General features: G+C 41.6%; 1 protein-coding gene across 3 annotated transcripts in view; it reads right to left on the reverse strand.

Annotated features, from left to right (window-relative positions):
- Positions 1-19023, reverse strand: part of OSBPL3 (oxysterol binding protein like 3) — a 177887-nt gene that overhangs the window by 115697 nt on the left and 43167 nt on the right. Inside the window, exons 1-2 of one of the 3 annotated variants that reach the window (XM_042920435.1) lie at positions 7242-7357; positions 6621-7136 (exon numbers count right to left, since the gene is read on the reverse strand). The exons of 1 other annotated variant lie outside the window; for it this stretch is intronic. The gene's annotated coding sequence lies outside the window, so the exon portion shown is untranslated. Of the gene's footprint in view, positions 1-6620; positions 7358-19023 lie in introns of those variants that run through there. One more of the 3 variants, XM_042920444.1, reaches the window with a different exon arrangement.

Raw genomic sequence — 19023 nt, forward strand, 5'->3', positions numbered from 1 at the left:
CATGAACGAGATTAGTGCCCTTATAAAAAAAAAAAAAAGAAAGAAACCTTGCTTCTCTCTGCTGTCAGCCACGTAAAACTATAGGAAGACCATAACCATCTACAAACCAGGAAGGGGACTCTCATCAGACACTGGATCTGCCAGTACCTTGACCTTGGATTTCCCAGACTCCAAAACTGTAAGAAAGCAATGCCTACTTGCTATTGAAGCCAACCAGTCTACAGTCATTTGTTAGAGGAGCCCAAACTGACTAAGATACCATATAATGGAATATTATTCAGCTATAAAAAGGAATAAAACATTGAGGCATGTACAACATGGATGAGCTTTGAAAACATGCTAAGTGAAGGAAGAGAGATTAAAAAAAAAAAAAAGGCCACATATCATAGGATTCCATTTACATGAAATGTCAGAATAAGCAAATCTACAGAGACAGAAATTAGATCAGTGGTCTGAAGGTGGGCAAATGGGGAAGAACAGAATTTCTTTTGGGTGACAAAAATGTACCAGAATTAGATGATGGTGATGGTCACACAATTTTGTGAATTTACTTAAAAAAAAAAAAAAAAACAACCACTGATTTATACACTTTAGAGGGGTAAATTTTTTGGTATGTGAATTGTATATCGATAAAATAATCCCCCCTCCTAAAAATAACCTTTGAATAAAACAGAACCAGACACTCAGTTATCCATCTCCCACAACAACCACTGGCACGAGGTAAATCCACTTTTGCTGAGTCAGATATGTGACACTGGGATCTAGTCCTAAGACCCAAAAAAGAACTATTCTGTATTCTGAAAGAGACGACGCTTCGGTGGGAAGTTTTACGAACCCCCTGCTGTGACTGCTGTAAAGCAGGATATTCAATTACAAACACATGAGCAATGTTAATATCAACATGGGAGCCTATCACTTCAGATCAGTCTACATGAGGCCTCTGAATCTAGATGCTCTAGTGAATGCACTAGAAAGGAGAGAATGAAAGAGCTAAGTCAAAGGTCAAAGTCAACTCCAACACACGGAGACACCATTACAAATGACAAGAGTGGCCCACCCTGCATGCCTCATTAGTCATCCTACAAATCATGAACAGATCACGGACACGCCTCCTCAAGTGAGAGGCTGCTGACAAGCATACCCAGAAGTGAAACACAGGGTCTTCCCTCCAAGATCTCAAAGCCATTCTTCTCTGGAAGGCAGTACCAGCCTCTCCCACCAAGGGCCTATTTACAAGCAATCAGGGGTCTAACGAAAACCCTCACCGAATGATTAAAAGCCAAATCTGGATATGGTATTACAATGACTTTCAAGCTCTGAAACGGTTGATCTTTGATCTGTACACCTGCTTTACATTTAGCAATGACTCAGACCCACGTCACAAAAAAAAAAAAAAAAAAAAAAAAAAAAAAGTTTACTATGACTTTAATTCTCAGAAATACCGCCATGTAGGTTAAAATAGATAACGTGTACACACATAGTCACATGAGCCAACCCATCACCAATCAAAAGAACGCTGAGCTAATGAAAAGCCTGAATCCCATTGTCTACAGTAAAAGAGCAGGATAAAATTGAGCGAGCACAAGTAATTCCAACTTTTGAGAGGTTATGTTCTGAAAGGCAGTTATAACTCAGCTGTTTGAAACTCAAAACATTTTTCCCTAGAAAGCTGTTAGCTTGTGATCATATACTCAGGCTAGCCCAGAGAGACCTATGCAATGCACTTATAGTAGAGAGACGATGGCACTTCTTACAGGGAGGGAAATGCCTTCCAAGTTCAACTCCAGAATGCAGCTCAGCAGCAGCACCCCAACCGCAGCATCCAGAAATAGGATGGGAATGCTCTGGTCCCATCACTCCCCAGATGTTCCAAACTGGTGGACAAATACAAGACACAGTCCACAGTGGGAACCCCTTCTTACTCCCATGCAGACACAAGAGTCCTTCACAAGGACCTCTAAGGCTGGGTGAGTATGTGGTTCTTTGCTCCTCTCCCAAAGTTCTAATTTCAGTAAATGTCTGCTTATCCGGAAACGAAAGCAAACCAAAGAATTCACAGTGCAAGGTTTTTTTCAACCTTTGTTGAACTTCAACATTCATATAGCAAGTCATATTGCTGAATTTTTAAAAATACACGTTTTAGGGGCACCTGGGTGGTTGGTTGTCGGTTGAGCGTCCGACTTCGGCTCAGGTCATGATCTCACGGCCCATGAGTTCGAGCCCCGCGTCGGGCTCTGTGCTGACAGCTCAGAGCCTGGAGCCTGTTCCGGATTCTGTGTCTCCCTCTCTCTGACCCTCCCCCGTTCATGCTCTGTCTCTCTCTGTCTCAAAAATAAATAAACGTTAAAAAATTTTTTAAGAATAAATAAAAATAATAAAAATAAAAATACATGTTTTAGAGAAGATACATGAAAAGTGATGGATTTCAGCAACTTCTCCAATGTTTCCACGGTCACTGTAGATTCCGCTTTTCATCACTCCTGTATCCTGTACCTAGTAGAGAGGCTGCATATAGCAAACACCGCAAGGACACCCGTGGAATCTGTACTATTAACATCATCAGTATTGTACATGTCATTTACTTTTAAAATACCCTAGTGTTGGGGCGCCTGGGTGGCGCAGTCGGTTAAGCGTCCGACTTCAGCCAGGTCACGATCTCGCGGTCCGTGAGTTCGAGCCCCGCGTCAGGCTCTGGGCTGATGGCTTGGAGCCTGGAGCCTGTTTCCGATTCTGTGTCTCCCTCTCTCTCTGCCCCTCCCCCGTTCATGCTCTGTCTCTCTCTCTGTCCCAAAAATAAATTAAAAAACGTTGAAAAAAAAAAATTTAAAAAAAAAAAATAAAAAATAAAATACCCTAGTGTTTGTACACTGTGACAGGGACTAACAGGATTGGCCTGCCCTAGAAGAGATATCACTTCGGTGAAAAATAGAAAATAATGATTAAAAAATAATAACTGGCCACAAATGCTATAGTGTCTGGGCTGTGTCACAAAGAATTCCAGGGGTGCCTAGGTGGCTCAGTCAGTTAAGTGTCCGACTCTTGATTTTGGCTCGGTCATGATCTTGCAGTTGTGAGACTGAGCTCCATGTCGAGCTCTGCATGGACAGCATGGAGTCTGCTAGGGATTCTCTCTCTCCCTCTCTCTCTCTCTGCCCCTCCCCCTGCTCACTCATGCACATTTTCTCTCTCTCTCAAAATTTAAAAAAAAAAAAAAAAAAAAAGAATTCCAACAGGAAGCAGTGAGATACACTGGGGGAAGCACAAACTTGGGTGGTAGAAAGGCAGGCTTGACCTCACCATGGCATGACTTTGAAAGAGCTCCCTCTTTGTGCCCCAAGTTCCTCAACCACAGAACTAGTCTCACTCAGGGAATTGTGTGGCTGAGTGGCCAAGGTGGGAGGGAAATTAAATTTTCAGTGGATACCCTTGGTGACTTCAGAATGTGGTTTCACAAATTTGAACCACTCATTGAACAACTGAAGAAACAGGATGCATCAGGAGACTGACCGTTACAACCACCCCACATGAGAACTGGGAAGTGTGGAACAGCTGAGGCCACCTGTCCGAAGCCCTTCTCTCACCACCTCCTGGCTCTCCTCTGATGTACCCTGAGCTGCCGGCTCAGCCCCCAGTTTAGTCTGACCTCATTCTAGTCTGACCACCTGGTTCTGACTCACAGCCTTGCCGTTCACCCTCCTGGCTAATCCCCCAGCCCCGCTTCAGGTTTTCAGGTCAAGGATCTTTGTCTCCGCCACACTAACCACAACCTGCCATGCGCGCACTAACCTGGAGCTTCTTGGGTAAAAGTGACAAATTGCCCTCCTTATAGAAAGCCACAGGGTCGATTCTGAATACAAAGTGGGCTTATTACCTTAGGGTCAATACAGAAAGAGGAAAAAAAAAAAAGGAAAGAAAAAAGAAATGGCAGGGATGAGTTAACACTTCTAGGAGCAGAAAAAAAAGAAAAAGAGAAAAGCAAACCTGTTTAAGTAGGACCATCAGAGATACTCTGCAGTATACCCCATCTGCCCATCCTGCACACATGGGGTCAAAGATGGGCCAGCCGAGCAAATTCTTCTCCACTTCAGGGACAGCAAATCTCATCCTAAGAGATAGTTTCCATCAACTGTCATAGATTACCTTTCAAGAGAGGGTGTGCAGTAATCTTTCTTGGATAGGCCCACAAAGAACACAAGACATGTTTTTGAGTTGTCTTTGCAGAGAGGAGCTCATCACAACGGGGGTAATGGGGGAAGGTGGTGTCAGGACTATACAGAGTCTGGGGTGACTGTGGCTCAGTCGGTTAAGTGTCTGACCGGCTCAGGTTACGATCTTTCGGTTTGTGAATTCAAGCCCCGTGTCGGGCTCTGTGCTGACAGTTCAGAGCCTGAAGCCTACTTAGGATTCTGTGTCTCCCTTTCTCTGTGTCCCTCCCCTGCTTGTGCTCGCTCTCTCTCTCTCTCTCTTTTTCGCTCTCTCAAAAATAAATAAACATTAAAAAGAGAGAGAGAGAGAGAGAGAGAGAGAGAGATGACTATACACAGTCTTACGATAGGCACCAAGCAAACATGAGAGAATCGCAGGGCAGGGTAGGCAGACAGAGAGGGACTGAAAGACGAAGAGAGACAGGCCGACCAGAAACACAGAGGAATGCAGAACGAGGCTCACAGAAAGACAGACAGACAACACACACAGGCAACAAGACGCAGCCAGGGGCAAAGTAAGAGAACAGAAGAGACAAATTAGATGGAGAGGCCGAGCGGGGTGGGAGACCTGGCGGGAGAATGCAGACTTTGGTGGATTGCTGCCAAGTTCCAGCTGTGCTTCCTATGGCCTGCCCTGGGCATGACCCGCCACCCCCCCAGTCATGCAACAAAACCCTCCTTACCTGACCCAGTTGTATGTTCTATTTCCACATGGAAAATTAGAAAAGTAATTTAAAATGTCAATACCCAATGATGGGAAGGACTGGAAAATTTTGACACCTATTACTGATAGCAGTATAAATAAGTAAAAATATTTGGGAAACCTATTGAGCAATTGTTTATCAAAATGTTATAAAATATTCTCACTCAATATTTATAATAGGGAAAAAAGTAGATACAATCTTAAGGCCCAACAGTAGGGGGAAAGTTAAGCAAATTAACACTAGAATATATTATTTCATGTCAGGAGTAATACTGCCTCTAAAATCATCTGTGAGGAATGTAATCTGTAAATCGTTCATGTTAAAAGAAACATGCTAAATATAAAAGTGCAGAAAACTAAAAATATAAGTTATAAAGATCATACACTTAACATTCAAAGAGATAATGGGAGACTACACTTGGATGGCAAACTGAAGGGGTTTTTCCCTTTCTCCTTCTTATTAATGTACTTTCAACATTTTAATAAGAATATATTCAGGGGGTGCCTGGGTGGCTCAGTCGGTTGGGCGGCCGACTTCGGCTCAGGTCATGATCTCGTGGTCCGTGAGTTCGAGCCTCGCGTCGGGCTCTGTGCTGACTGCTCAGAGCCTGGAGCCTGTTTCAGATTCTGTGTCTCCCTCTCTCTCTGACCCTCCCCCATTCATGCTCTGTCTCTCTCTGTCTCAAAAATAAATAAACGTTAAAAAAAAATTAAAAAAATAAAAGAATATATTCAGGATGATATATCTGATCACTTAAAATGAGGCGGAGGAAATAGTGAGAATCTATTCCCTTCCACTTTTGCACTTGATTTTCTCAGGCTGTGACTCACCCCTATTACTACGGTCTCGGTATGGATTCGTGCAAAGAACCGCTACTCCAAGAACCGGGGTCGCCCAGTTAACCTTCTTGCCAATACTGTTACGTGGACATTTATTTACTACACATGCCTGCCCACCTTGTATGAAACTGAGTTTAACTGGTGCAGATACACTGATGGGGCGACTTCTTACTTTCCAAGGCAGCCATTCCACTTTTAAATGTTTTGATGATGTCAATGATGTCCAGCTTAATCTGCATTCCCGAGGCTTATGGGAGAGGCCTGTCAACCTCCCGGAAGTCAGGAGACTATCCCGTGTCCCACAAGGTCCCCTCTCCCCCCAGATACTGAGACTTATAGCTGTGCTGCTCAAAGTTCTGCCCAGGGAATCAGACTTGTCCTGGCTCAGGCTGGTCGTTGATTTTCCCTTCTTTAGGGATAATTCAAAGTAGCTACATACAGTTGTCACTCGTGTCCCCTTTTTCATTTCTTTTTTACGTACATACGTGCCTACATGCAAAGGGGACAAGGGAGGAGGCATATAGTAATTTACTGTTTTTACATATGCCTTCGGGTCTTTACAACGTAAGAGCACAGGAGACCTATACATATAATAGACATTCAAAAGTGTTATTAACGATTACTAAATGGCAAAAAACAAGTAAGTAAATAAAGATTACTAAGTGCCACAGAATTCAAGATTTCAAATCCCACATAGGTGAGCATGGGGTCTGAGTAAAAGGAGCCAACAGATGAAACATATCACCCTGGTAGGTCACCCCTTTTAACATGCAGCCCAGAAGCATGGGTAGATGGAAGGTAGTAAGGTCGGTGTATTTACCTGACTTTCTTATTTGTCATCCAGGCCTTGGAACCCTAGAAAGGATGCCTACCTATTGTCATAACGTGGCCAGATGCCTTTTCAAGACTGGAAGTAATATCCTAATTCCGGCCCAAATACTCCAAGGCCCAAGGCATTTCCCACACCTCTCCTTGCTGGGCCTCTCAATTAATAACAAAAACTTTCTTCCTTCCAAGCGGCCAGGAGGCAGGCCTGCTTGAAGCGAGTAGTACCGAAAGGTATCAGATGATTTCTACAAGGACGGCTTTTCTTTCAGATTCAATTCCTGAGGATGGAAAACTTCACCGCAGGAGCAATCGCTAACTTCTCGGGGCTACAAATGCGTTCGGCAGTTCCTACTCCCATGGGAATGTTCCACTGCCCTTCTCTGTCAACTGTGGCAAACAGTATTGCTGGTTTGCACAGAAGAGGAGAAAACAGGAAGAGAGCAGGTTCTACTAACAGTGTGTTGAAGTCAGGTTTTCTCCTTTATGCTTCAGTGTGGCTAGAGGCCAGAGAGCTGGCTGGTTTGACATGGACAAGCCCGCAGCCATGATCTTCCCCGTATCTGTGACACGAAAAAGGTTGAGTGGAACAGCTGTTTCGGCTTCCGTGGATCACTTTTAAGACAGAGTGACACTTTTAAGACAGAGTTTTAAGATATAAAACTTACTCTGGTACATTAAAATGATCCTTAAATAGCTCTAGAGTAAAACCTTGTCAGCCTTCAGGGTTGCACCCGTGTGGTGAAGAGGCAGACAAGATTGCTAGGTGGACCCCTCTCATTTGGGACGAGTGGCTACTGGAAACTGTTACATCTTTACGACTAGAACAATGACCCTCTGAGGGTTCTGAGTTGAGGGAAATGATAGTAACTATTCGCAGCTATGGAAACAGTGTTTACGAGATGGACACCCTTCATATAAAGCTCTGCGGTACTTGGTTTGAACATGTCAGGACGTGTCATGCCCCTGTTCAAACGTCTTCAGTGGATACTCATGACCTACAAATAACTGACAATCTGGCTGTAAATCAGAATCATCTGTGCACATTTAAGAAAACCAAACATGCTCAAGTCCTCTTCCTGAAGATGCTAATTCAACAGGCTTGGGATCTAGGTATGAACATTTTATTTATTTATTTATTAATTTTTTAACATTTATTTATTTTTGAGAGAGAGACAGAGCATGAACGGGGGAGGGTCAGAGAGAGGGAGACACAGAATCTGAAACAGGCTCCAGGCTCTGAGCTGTCAGCACAGAGCCCGACGCAGGGCTCGAACTCACGGACCGTGAGATCATGACCTGAGCCGAAGTCGGCCGCTCGACCAACTGAGCCACCCAGGCGCCCCTATGAACATTTTAAAAACAAGTTTTCCAGATGATTAAAACACACTGGATCGAGGGCTACTGGTTTACAGAAAGAGGTCTCAAGCCTTATGTGCTACACACAAGCCTCAATTCCCATAACTAGCCACCTCCAACTTCACCTTCCAAGGACACCAAACCACGTGCAGTTCTGCACAAACTGTCCCTGAGCCTTTGCAGGAGCCACCCCTGCCCCCATTGTGAGTATGAAAGATTAGCCGCCATCCAGGTTGCAGCTCAAATGAGGCTTTCTGACCATCCCTCCCTAACATTTTCAGATACACAAAAGATACAAAGGAATGTAAACATACCACTACAGAAATCATCAGATCACAAAGGAAGAGAACAAGAAAAGAATAGAGGAACAAGGGAATTACAAAAGAGCCAGAAAATCATTAACAAAAATGGCAATAAGTACATACCTATCAAAAATCACCTTAGATGTAAATGAACTAAATTCTCCAATCAAAGATGGAGTGTCTGAACGGGTAAAAAAAAAAAAAAAAGTAAAGACACATGGACTGAAAGTGAAGGAATTAGAAAAAGATATTCCATGCAAATAGAAATGAAAACTTGGATAGCTATACTTCTACCAGACAAAATAGACTTTCAGGCAAAGACTATAATTAGAGACAAGGAAGGTCATTATATAATGATAGAGGTCAATCCAACAAAAGGTGTAATGTGTGTAAATATTTATTATGCACCCAGCATAGGAGCACCTAGATGTATAGAGCAAAGGTTAACAGATCTAAAAGAAGAAATAGGTAGCAATACGACAATGGCAGGGGGTTTTAATGCCCCACTTCTGTCAATGAATAGATCCTGCAGACAGAAAATCAGTAAGAAAACATTGGCCTTAAATGACAAGTTAGACTAGATGGACTTAACATCCCCAGGCTGGCATACACCAACCAGACAGCCCGCCCGTGCACATAACTTATGCTAGCAATCACATTTGTCACGATGCAGTATTTATTTGCATGCCTCCTTACTGAACTGTGAGCTCCTGGAGAACCCACATTACTCTTTTTCTTCTTTATATCCTGCTGTCAGGAAAAATACCTGTCATATGATAGGTACTCAATCAATTTTTGGTGAATGAACTAATAAACGCACCCCTGTGAAAGTAACATAACCAAAAGTGTAACAAAGGATCCTGTTGGCATTCTTTTGTTTCAGTTGAGGAAAAGAAAACTTCAATAAATAAAAATCACATTTTTATTCAATTAGATTCTCCATAAGGTGCCTTGGGTTCTAAAAGTTACTTAAATATCCTCAAGCACACTAAAGGGAAAGCTCTTGGGAATCTCAGACTCTGCTAGAAGCAATGCGGCTTTCATCTTATGTCTAGAACTCATTTCAAGGGGACTCCTATGACTTCATTTCTAGTCTCAGATATTGCTGAAAGAAGTCTCTGAAAGAAGCTTGCAGGAGAATTGGCAAGACAAAGATATATTGTATATGCAGTAGAGACTTTTCTGAATAGCATTTTGCTAAGCTACAGGCTTACAGAATTTAAAATAGGACTCAGAACATCGACTGTGATGCCAACATTTCTATTTTTAGACTTTTTAGCAGAGAATATGGCTATAAATTCAATCTACTCAGTCTACAAATCCTCTAAACTTCCTCCTAGAGAACAGAAAAGCACTTGGCATTTCTCCGGGTATTATTTTATTTGCATATGTAGTTATGCTGGTAAAATTTTGGTAACTAAAGAAGAATTAATAACTGAAGCTCTAAATGATTCCCATGATTACTGCTTAAGTTGGCAAAATATCCTCAAGCACAGAAGAAACTTGCTCATGGAAATGTACATGGGTGGATTGTTCAGTTTTTTTCACCATGGTAGGCTTGCTTGTAGTTACATCTGTGTTCTCAGACGAGTGCCACAGGGACCATCACACAAGGACCACAGATATTTTGAGAGAGAAAATGGGACCACAGAAAATTCAATGGCATAGTCAAAATATTTTATGCTTTATACCAAGTGTGCTTTGCTGTTTGACACCCTGGCTTCTCATGATCCTATTTCTTATTTTGTAAAAAATTCAACTACATTGAGGTATGATTTATATACAACAAAATCCACCCCTGTTAAGTGTATAATTTGATGATTTGGACACAGGTATACACCTATGCCAACTACAGAACACCTCCCTCACCAAAAAGTGCCCTTATGCAATCAACTCCCACACTCACTCACCCCTCGGATTTCTGTCACTTTCAGTTAGTTTTGTCTATTCTAGAGCTTCATATAAATGGAATCATGCAGAATTTGCTTCTTGTGTCTGCTTTTTTCCACATGGTTTTGGGTTCCAGCTACGGTATATCAGCAATCCCTTCCCCTTCTTTGCCGAACTAGTATTCCATTGTATAAATATATACTGCAAGTTATCTGTTCACCAGCTGATGAACATATGAACTGTTTCCAGCTTTTAGTTGTTATAATAAAGCTGCATTGAATATTCGTATATGGGCCTTTCTCTTGGGTAAATGCATAGGAGCAGAGCTGTTAGGCCACAGGGAAAGTGTGTTTAACATTAGAAACTGCCAAACTGCCTTCCAAAGTAGCTGTGTCTTTCTCTACTCCTACCAGCCATACCTCCTGACCTCTCCAGTTGCTCTATATCCTAGTCAACACTTGATATTGTCAGTCTTTTACAATTTAGCCATGCTGGTGGATACAGGTGTACCTCATTGTGGTTTGATTTACAAGGTATGAAACCTGTTTCCTTCAGCATTCAGTCCTGGAACTGAATGCTACCTTACATGGAAATATGGTATAATAAAAGATCACTGGGTCAGTTTCTGGAGTCTTGAATTTTATCACCAACTTTGTCCCTAAACAGTTGCATAATGCTGTAAAACCCATCCATCCTGACCTCATTTTTCCCCCTCTCCATAAAATGGTTAAGTCAGCCCAAATGAGTCTTAAATTCTTGCTCTAAATAAAAATGAACATAAGTGAGTTTTATCAAAAGCAACAAATTCCTTTCAAAATAGTTATGCATTATTTTTACATAATGTCCCACAGTTATCAAAGAGAATTTGTATCAGGGCGCCTGGGTGGCTCAGTCGGTTGAGCGTCAGACTGCAGCTCAGGTCATGATCTCGCAGTCTGTGAGTTCAAGCCCGGCATCGGGCTCTGTGCTGACAGCTCAGAGCCTGGAGCCTGCTTCGGATTCTGTGTCTCCCTCTCTCTCTGCCCCTCCCCTGCTCGCTCGTGTGTGTGTGTGTGTGTGTGTGTGTGTGAGTGTGTGTGTGTGTGTGTGTGCGCGCGTGTGTGTGCGTGTGTGTGTATGCAGTGTACTTCCAAAGCCTTTTATCTATCAAGGGGAAAAGGAAAATAATCCACCTGCCATCAATTCAGTTGATCATTAGCCTTTCCTGGGTCACTAACATCTTTAAAAGTCTAATGAAAATTAGACATTCCAGAAAAACAATCCTATGGCTTTGCATAGCCCCAAGAGGTTCAGCACCATGAAGGCCTTCTGTGGAGCCTTAAAGGCTCAAGGACCCCGGGCTTAGAAGAAGGGCACGATTAAATAAATTCGTCAGTGTGATTTCTGCTGACAATAATTCAAACATAGCCTATATATCCAAAAAGAAGGCAACAAACCTCTCCTAACCCAAATCCCCAATATATACATGGTATAAGCTGAAGATTTTTTTGTTAATTCCAAAAAGTATTGAATATTCTCTCAAGAAGTATATGTTCAGAGGTAGAAAGTGAGTATTGGGGATGCTCCTGGACATCCATTCCCCAATCATGGCCCCTCCAACATCAGAGTAAGCCAACAAGTATGCATAGTCATTTGAGTGGGTGATGTCAGTGCCTTCTGTTTCTAGAATAGGTTTATTCTAAAAGGAAGAATTCATTATGGGGCACAGAGGAAGGAGAGTAAATGGCTAGAAAAATGTATGTGAACAAACTGATATGATTTAATGTTGAGACATTCAGAAATCTGGGTGAAAAAAAAAGATAATTTGAGAATTCTGGCTCATAAGGCAAGTGTCTGTGGTAAGTGGAATAACAACCCCCAAATATATCCACAGTCTAATTTCTGGTACCAGTGAATGTTACTTTATATGGCAAAATGGACTTTAGAGATGTGATTAAAGTAAGGCCCTGGAGACGGGGAGATTATTCAGGATTATCCATGCAGGGCCCATGGAAGCACAGGGTCCTTACAAGAGAAAGGCAAGAGATCAGTTAGTAGACAGCAATGTATTGAGATGCGAGGATGGAAAATGAGATGTGATTGATGTGGGGCCACGAGCCAAAGAACGCAGGTAGTCTATAAAAGTTGGAGAAAGCAAAGAAGTACATTTTCCACAAAAGCCTCCAGAAGAACACAGCCCTGCTGACAAACTGATTTTAGACTTCTGACCTCCAGAACTGTAAGGGAACAAATGTGTATTGTTGGAAGCCACGAAACTAAACAATTTAGTTCTGTTATAGCAGCAATAGGAAACTAATACATTTTCCATCTTTTTTTTTTAGATGGTAAGGAAGCAAAGGGAAGTATGAAACTGCATATGAAAAAAGTATTTTCTGATGAACAACAAATACCTCCATTGACAAGGCTAAGAATAGTTCAGATGTGGCTCTGAGCTAGCAACACATGAGAAAGTTATGTGAAAGACACTGAACTAGGAGTTAGAAAATATGGATTCTCATCCTCGCTCTAAGTACAGCTATGTGTCATCAGGCAAGCACAAACTTTCGGTCTCAGTGATTGACTTTTTTTTTTTTTTTTTTAATTTTTTTTTTTTTTAACGTTTGTTTATTTTTGAGACAGAGAGAGACACAGCATGAACGGGGGAGGGGCAGAGAGAGAGGGAGACACAGAATCGGAAGCAGGCTCCAGGCTCTGAGCCATCAGCCCAGAGCCCGACGCGGGGCTCGAACTCGCGGACCGCGAGATCGTGACCTGAGCTGAAGTCGGACGCTTAACCGACTGAGCCACCCAGGCACCCCAGTGATTGACTTTTAAAATGAAACACAGACTACACGAATTCTAACGTCTCCTTAACAAAGGCCAGAGGACTTTCTCTACTGATTAGTTCTAACCAGCGGCTAAGTTTTCGCATTACCTACTTCTTACATGTCTTTTCTGAATCCTTTTACCACCCTGTGAGGCTGGCCACACATTTCCTGTTCTCACCTGAAAGAAGTGATGTCATTTGCTCATCATCTTTGGGATTTGGATATAGGTCTGTCTGACTGGAGGCCACCTTCTTATTCACTGTTTGTGCTGTCTTTGATGGCCACCAACACAAACCAGGAGCATGGTTATGCTGGAGAACATTGCAGGGCAGTGGGAAGACTAAACTGCCTCATATCCAAGCATTTTATTTTTATTTATTTATTTTTTTAACGTTTATTTTATTTTTGAGACAGAGACAGACAGAGCATGAACGAGGGAGGGGCAGAGAGAGAGGGAGACACAGAATCGGAAGCAGGCTCCAGGCTCTGAGCCGTCAGCCCAGAGCCCGACGCGGGGCTCGAACTCGCGGACCGCGAGATCGTGACCTGAGCTGAACTCGGACGCTTAACCGACTGAGCCACCCAGGCGCCCCTATCCAAGCATTTTAAATGCCAGACATTCAAGAATGAACTTTCTGGGATGACTTTTTAAAACAAAAGAAACCTTTCAAGACACAAGGTGGCCTCAGAGGGCAGACACCCAACTGTTCTATAGAGTAAAATGCTATGTCACAAGCCAGTGAAACGTCTTTCCTTCACATTCAAATTCCACACTGGGCCTACACTGCTGCAGCCACTCCAGTCTTCACGGTTCACAGGAGGAGAATGGAAAGGCTGCTGCCCAAAATAGTTTAATAAGGCCAGCAATGATTCATGGAGTAATAACAGGCCAAGCAGGCAGATGCCTGCAGAACTGGGGCCCAGCTGAGAGGGGGGTTCATGGCTCAAGGTTACAACAGAGAACAAAGAGGACATTCATTACACTTGTTCAAGGAGGGAAAGATCATTAGTACCACCTGCAAAATCCCAAAAAGGAAATCAAATATGAGGTAATTCACCTTGACAATTTATTAATGCCGTCCTAGAGTTTAATGGCTTTGTTTGTTTGTTTTGAGAGAGAGAGAGAGAGAGAGAGAGAGAGAGCATGAGAAGGGGAGAGAGAGAGGGAGACACAGAATCCGAAGCAGGCTCCAGGCTCCACGCTTTCAGCACAGAGTCCAACACGGGGCTTGAACTCACAAACCGTGAGATCATCACCTGAGCTGAAGTCAGATGCTTAACCAACTGAGCCACCCAGGTGCCCCAATGCTGTCCTAGATTCTAAAAGCAATAGACTCATAAAGGTCAAAAGCAACCATGCAAACAAAAGCCTTTAGCATGTCTTCTCTCTCAAAGGCTCTCTGATTTAGTCTCAAAATTTATCTTCTGTTTATGAATAGTTGAAAAGAAACAGAAGATGTAAAGGAGAACAAAACTACTCAGAATATCATAGATACCAACAATAATAGGCCAGTCTAAAAGCCAAACTTGAATAATGTCCCAATACAGAACACTTAGGTCATTAATGATATTTCTGATTATACTTCTGTTCCCAAAGAAAACTAACAGTTGAGCAAAAGTTTAAGCATGCTATGCAAAAAAAAAAAAAAAAAAAAAAAAAAAAAAGAAAAGAAAAGAAAAAAAAGAAAGAAAGAAAGAAAAAAAAAGAAAGAAAGAAAATTGGCTTTTCGGTAATTAATCTATCTTAAATTCCAGTTGAGGCAAGTATTTGCACATGCTTCCAGTTCTGATCTGAAGTCAATGTTTACATAATTAGCTATTAGACAAGTACACAGATGGGTAATTCACAAAATTAATCACTATCTGCTTTTGCTATCCGAATTTGGTACTTCAGCCAAAGAGAGTCAAACATACCTATGCAAAGATAACATATAAGAGTTACATACAGCACAAATGGACAGGGTAAAAGAATAAACACTAAAATTCATTGGCATTACAGTGGTTTAATCTAGAAATAGCAGCATGGATAAGACGAGAAAAGCAAAGTTTAAAAGAAGGAAGAGACAGAATGTGATGAAGCGGATGAGAAAAAGCAGGCCATATGTGTAATTGCTCTAAAATGGGACTCTGAGAGAAAGTCAGTTTTCTCAGCTGGAGTCAAAAGTAAAGAGTCTGGAAGTGATGGAGGAAAAAGGTCATGTGAGAGCAGTTTTTTACATGTGAAAAGGTAAATCTCACCACTTCAATGACTTTTTCTGCCTGCCTCCGGTATAAAACACCAACATCCATGACCTCAACACATTTTTATTCAAATGCTAACAGATAACCACAGCATGCTCAACACTGATCTCATGGACAAGTAGAAGTCTTCTTTGTTGGACATGTGAGAAGCAATAATCTTTTCATTATATTCCTCTCCTGTGTCTGAGTTAGAGGCTTTAATGACAAATGACTGAGTTCCTGAGATCAAAGACAAAATTGCCCAGTAATAGAAGTAAAATGAAAACAACTGTCAAAAGACAACAACAAGAAAAAAATACCTACAGCAAATATTAGAGTATAAGGTACCTGCTGAGCCAAAATGGAAAACAACCCTCATTTAACAGGTACTTTGCCAAAAAATATATCTTTGTTCCCCCTAAGCACTGAGGAGTAAGAAGTACATTATGTTTTCCAGAAACCTGTGTCCAGGCTGGTCTTCTTAAAATCAGATTAAAAATCAGGATGAACAGAGGTGCCTGGTTGGCTCAGTTGGTACAGTATGCCACTCTTGATCTTGGGGTCATGAGTTCAAGCCTCACGATGGGGTAGGTAGAGCTTACTTTTAAAAAAATCAGGATGGGGGCGCCTGGGTGGCTCAGTCGGTTAAGCGTCCGACTTCGGCTCAGGTCATGATCTCACGGTTCGTGGGTTCGAGCCCCGCATCGGACTCTGTGCTGACAGCTCAGAGCCTGGAGCCTGTTTCAGATTCTGTGTCTCCCTCTCTCTCTGCCCCTCCCCCACTTGCGCTCTGTCTCTCTCTGTCTCAAAAATAAATAAACATTAAAAAAAAATTTTATTTAATAAAAAATAAAAAATAAAAAATAAAATAAATAAATCAGGATGAACACCACCAGAAAAACTTAGTATAACTACTCAGATGGTTTTATCCTTTAAAGACTATAAAACTGAGTTTGCCATGCAACTCACCTTTGAATGAATCTTCTAGAAAAATTTCACCCTGGAGAAGCAATGTAATGACCTATGTTTTAGACAGGATGTACTTTCATTTATATCTTCTATTCCTTGGTGCAGAGTTCAATATCCCTGGGCTTTGGGCAGATGGAAAAAACAGAAGTTACAATTTTGCTGAAATGCCTTCTTCCTGAGAGAGTTAAGCATCCCCACCACACAGGGCTGACTCACTTTATGTAATGCATGATCTTGAAAAGTGTATGTAGTCATTGAAAAGTGATTTTTAAGAACATAGTAGTAGCTTTTTCTTTTTTGAGATAAGATCCCTTTCGAAAAATACGTACAAGTTCGCTCATCACAAAGTTATTTGTACAAATAAAACCTCCAGAAAATGAATGGAGAATTGGTTATATAAACTATTGTATATCCATACAGTAACCTGTAAGACACCCATTAAAATAGTAAAACAAGAATGAGGAAGATTTCTTTAACTTAAAAAAAAAGTATTATAGGATCACAAGAAGTTGCCAAAACAATGCAGAGTGTTCAGTGTACCCTTCACCCAGCTCCCACCAATGGGACTAGTTATGTATAACTAGTCAAAATCAGGAAATTAACATTGGTACAACATAATTAGCTAGACTAGAGCCTACTCTGATTTCACCAGTTTTTACATGCATTTATTTTGTACGCATGTACACGGTTTTCTATAAAATTTTATCACGTGTATATTCATGTACCCATCACAACTAACCTACAGAATTGTTCCATCACCACAAAGGAACTAAAACAGAGAGCCTTTGGAAGTACCACTAAGTGTTAACATGTCTTGATCTGGGTGATGGTTAACACCATCTGGTGATATGGGTGATGTTTAACATTTATGTGTTTTAGAATGTAAGTTATGCCTGAATTTAAAAAGAATGATGATGGGTGCCTGGGTGGCTCAGTTGGTTAAGCGCCTGACTTCGGCTCAGGTCACGATCTCAACAGTTTGTGGGTTCAAGTCCTGCATCGGGCTCTGTGCTGACAGCTCAGAGCCTAGAGCCTGCTTCAGATTCTGTCTCCCTCTCTCTCTACCCCTTCCCCTGCTCATGCTTTCTCTGTCACTCTCAAAAATAAACACTAAAAAAAATTTTTTTAAGAATGATGATAAAGCTTTATTGATTGACATGGACAAATATTTCAGATTAGGTTAAAACAAGTTATAAAACAGTCTTTATGAGAGGATCCCGTTTTCATATAATTATATGTCTCTATGTACCCAGAAAAAGAAATCCCAAAATGCTAAAATTTAATTATCTTCTAAAAATTATGTTTTATGTTTCTGAATATTTATTTTGTAATGTATAAGAATTACTTTAATAAAACAGAGGGAAAGACCCCCCCCCCAAATGCATATATTTTCAAGGAGGGAATCTTTTTTTTTTTTTTTATCACCACCTAATTCATTCTTAGGTTTCTCCTGGTTGAAAAGTTAACTTTTATACCTCCAATACAATCCTTTTTATCACTCCTCTAAAATGCAATGTAAGTCAACTTTACAATGAATGGGCCTCAGGCTATCAGTTCTAGTAAAAGATGAACTTGAAAAGGCCTTCCTCCTGAAGCTCAGTGTGTTAGAATATGTCGTGATTTTTCAAAGGAACCTGACACACTAAATACAGACTGTATTTAGGGCTAACTTTTCCTCTCACAATTTACAAATACAAAACAAAACCACTACATTCTTTAGATACAAACTTCAATGACCACAGACCATGGGCTAACTTACACAAAAGGGTTCCACGGACCTCAAAATGCAGAAGACAAATATCCTGCTCTTAACAAGGTCAAAATTGCAATTCAATAAGCCAAGTTCTATACCACCAGCAAGAATAAAATCATGGGATGGGCGCCTGGGTGGCTCAGTCGATTAAGCCTCCGACTTTGGCTCAGATCATGATCTCGCAGTTCGTGAGTCTCATTCCCCTTCCATCGACTGGCTTAGGCAAGGGCACATGATACAATCCTGGTCAATGGGAGCCCAGGGCCAGTTTGAAGAGGAAATACATCTACCATGCTATGAATGGCAAGGAGGAAAGACTAAAGAAATGGGATCCTAATGATGCTGTCAAACCATTACAATAAGCTAATCTGAAACTGCCCTACTTCTAGATTTCTTTTATGTAGCCTCTAATTTATGCCTCTTGTGTTTGGGTTTCCTGTAATTTAGGCCAAAATCACTCCAAATGATGGAATAGTCAACAGTATCAAACTTACAGACGGGCAAGATGTCATTGGGAGGCCCTGGGACATGGGATTTAGAATGGAATAACACAGTTCTGTCACTGAGGGGGGAAAGTATCAATAACTCTGGGGGCTGCATATAAAGTTGGGAAAATTGCTCCTTAGTGACCTATTTCTAGATAAAATGAGGGTAAGTTCAAATGCTGAGAACGAGGTGGAAGAAAGTTGCATCTTTTTTTTTTTTTTAAGTCTATTTATTTTGAGAGAGAGAGAGAGAGAGAGAATGCATGCAAGTGGGAGAGGGACAGAGAGAGAAAGAGAGAGAGACAGAATCCCAAGCAGGCTCTGTGAGTGCAGAGCCCTACGTGGGGCCTGAGGCAGGGCTCAAACCCAGGAACAGTGACATCATGACCTGAGCTGAAGTGGGCCCCTTAACTGACTGAGCCACCCAGGCGCCCCAAAAGTTGCATCCTTAAAGAAAATAATAAAGGTTTAGAACAGCTGCTACAGAAAATGGGAAGGGGTGCAACTTTGGACCAGCTAAAAGATTTCCAAGTAATCTCTTAACTTCTGTTAACCTTAAAATCATACACTGGGGTAAGGAAGCCAGCGGCCAGTTATAGAGAGTTCAGAGTTAGAAGAGTCTGTGGTTTCAATTCAGAGATGGAAAGAGAAGTGAGTACTTCTGT

Source organism: Panthera leo, chromosome A2 (assembly GCF_018350215.1).
Source record: "Panthera leo isolate Ple1 chromosome A2, P.leo_Ple1_pat1.1, whole genome shotgun sequence".
Taxonomy (NCBI): domain Eukaryota; kingdom Metazoa; phylum Chordata; class Mammalia; order Carnivora; family Felidae; genus Panthera; species Panthera leo.